Source organism: Galeopterus variegatus, unplaced genomic scaffold, assembly GCF_000696425.1.
Source record: "Galeopterus variegatus unplaced genomic scaffold, G_variegatus-3.0.2 Scaffold3951, whole genome shotgun sequence".
NCBI lineage: Eukaryota > Metazoa > Chordata > Mammalia > Dermoptera > Cynocephalidae > Galeopterus > Galeopterus variegatus.
The window spans coordinates 116,043-118,969 of NW_007730062.1; positions in this window are offsets into that span (position 1 = coordinate 116,043).

Below are 2,927 nucleotides of genomic sequence, written 5' to 3' on the forward strand. Positions count from 1 at the left end.
AAGCCCACCTGTAAATCTAAAAGCGCCACAGATAACCAACAGTTGATCCTATCACAATATCCGTTCAAAAAAACTGTATAAAAGCTGCTTGCATTGTGAATTCGGGGCCACTCCTATAAACGGGGCAACCTCCAGCATGCCGGAAATAAAACCTCTTGCTTGTGCATCGATCTCTCTGCCTCCTGGTCTTTGCGAGATGAGCCTTCCCATCAAGTTAAGATTCGTGCTTTTAGGCCGGTCTTACACCCCAAATGGGAAAAGGAAGAACAGGTGATACCCCTCATGACTTTTGAGGATTAGGGGTCAGGGGTTCCCTTTAGTAAGGTCTCAGCAGGAACTCTTGACAAACTTAAGGGTGGGACCTAAGGAAGAAGAGGCAACATTTTGACACAGGAAAAACCAAAGATCAATTTCTTAAAAACTGTATACTGGCCATATCCTCTACTTTGTCTTCCGTCAGGTTAAAAGAGCTTCTTGCTCAGACCCCACCTCTTGAATTTATTGTACCTGGTGTTCATCAAGACCTGGAAGGAAGACAAGCTTTGGCCGAGCTGGGAAGATTCCTACCAGGTGCTCTTCACTGCTGAGACTGCTATACGAACTGCTAAAAGGGTGTGGACTCATTCTACAAAAACAAAATGGGGGTTGGAGGTTGGGACTACCTCTGGAAATTGATATGGATGAGATGGACTGTTACTCCAGGGATTAGAGGACAGACAGGATATGGGGATACAAATGCCTGGGTAGAATGGGTTAAATTTTCTGTGCATGCATTGAACAAAAGCAATTGCTACACATGCGCTGCAGGACGGCCACAGGAGCAGGTAATTCTGTTTCCTCTAGGTTGGGATACAGACCTGATGGGAATGTACTGTATGATGGCTCTATACCAAGACAAGGACGCATGGGGAAATGAAACTTGCAGGAGCCCGTTGTTGCTTTTCCCAGCACTACAAAGATCACATCCAAGGGCGATCCTTTCCTCCTCCGTAGGGATGATGAATCACTCCTCTTGCCTCTCCAGGTAGAGGGAAGAATTCAATAAACCTGTAGATCTATCGACTCATACCCACATCCTAAATGTCTCTAGTGAGCCAGGTTACAACTATTCCAACCTGCGCATCCCCCAGGGAAGATGTTTGGTGGTATTGTGGGAAAAGGAACCTACCTAATCTGTTGCCGTCCAACTGGACTGGAACTTGTGCATTAGTCCAATTGGCAATTCCATCTGCTTTGGCATTTCATACCTCATTGAAAATAATAGTGTCCACCATCAAAAGCGAAGGACATTAGAAGGGTCATTTGACTCTAATGTATACATAGATTCAATAGGAGTCCCGAGGGGAGTTCCAAGTGAATTCAAGGCCAAAAATCAAATAGCTGCAGGATTTGAGTCAGCACTCTTCCAGTGGTCCACTATTAACAAGAATGTAGACTGGGTTAATAATATTTATTACAATCAACAGAGGTTCATTAACTATACTAGAGATACCCTCCACGGGGTAGCTAGTCAATTGGATGCCACTAATTGAATGGCCTGGGAAAACCAAATCACACTGGACTTGATTCTGACAGAGAAAGGGGGAGTTTATGTCATAGTAGGGGGGAAATGCTGCACCTTTATTCTGAATAATACTGCCCTGGATGGGACCATTACTAAGGCATTACAAGGGCTTACTGCATTGGCAAATGAATTGGCTAAAAATGCAGGCATTAATGATCCATTTACTGATTGGTTAGAAGGATGGTTTGGGAGTGGAAGGGGGTGGTAGCCTCGGTCCTAAATTCCCTTATAATTGTAGCTGGGGTTTTAACAGCAATATGGTGCTTCATTGCTCCATTTGTCAGAGGCCTGACACAAAGGCTTATGGAAGCTGCAATTAATAAGCAAATGTGCATGACCTATGCCCAAAATAACCTCAGGTTGATGGAAGCTAACCCAGACTATGATGAGGAAAGCCAACAAATGCTAAGACAATTTGAAGAGAACCAAAAATACAATGAAAATGGAATCAGTACTTAGAAAAGTAGAGGACGGAATTTGTAAGAAAGTACTCTAAGTGATTCATTTTCAGAAATGACTTATCTGAAGGTGTTTTACTGAGATGGTAATTAGTTACTAGTCCCTTTTGTTTTCATTTTCCCAGAGAGTTGCTGAACAGATAAGGCTCTCCTTGAGATGGTAATTAGTTGCTAGCTCCTTTTGTTTTCTTCATTCCCTGGTGTTTCTCCCTTCACAGGGCTTAGCAGGCTTTTTGAGGGGGCTTGTCCTGAGCACCCAGACAAAGGAATTCCTTGCAAGGGTGTAATAAGTTTTAGGCATCTTTTGGGAAGATTGTGCACCCCATACCATAGTACTCAGCCAATGAGGAAGTGGGGGGAGGGACTTGCATACAAGGGAATAAATTTCTTGATGTAACCATTTTGTGTGTGCCTGCCCTTCAGACACCTGAAACTTGCAAGGCTGTAATTAAAGTCTCACTTTGCTATATCTCGTGTTTCCGTGTCCATCCTTTGGCATTGGATGAGTAAGGGTATTTCTCACATTTTAGACACTGAGCATTCTCAAGAAGTAATTTCCACCAACAGAAGGAGGAATATGTAAATATTTTATATACATAAGAACATCCATCCATGTACTTTAAAAATGTCTGAAATAATCAAACTAATGATACTTTTCAAGCTGTCACTTACAGCTAGAACATTTCCTAAAAACTGACCATTATCAACAAAATCAATGTGTCTGTAGAAGTATTCAAGACACGCAAGCAAATTATGTTACATAAGTTCTCAAGAAGAGGAATCTTAATCATGTAGTTATTGAGCAACTTAACACCAGAACTCAAGATATTTCAATTCATAATTTTGCTAACAGGTGCAGAATCTTCTATTTTTTATATCTTTTGTGTGGGAAGCAAACTGTAGTG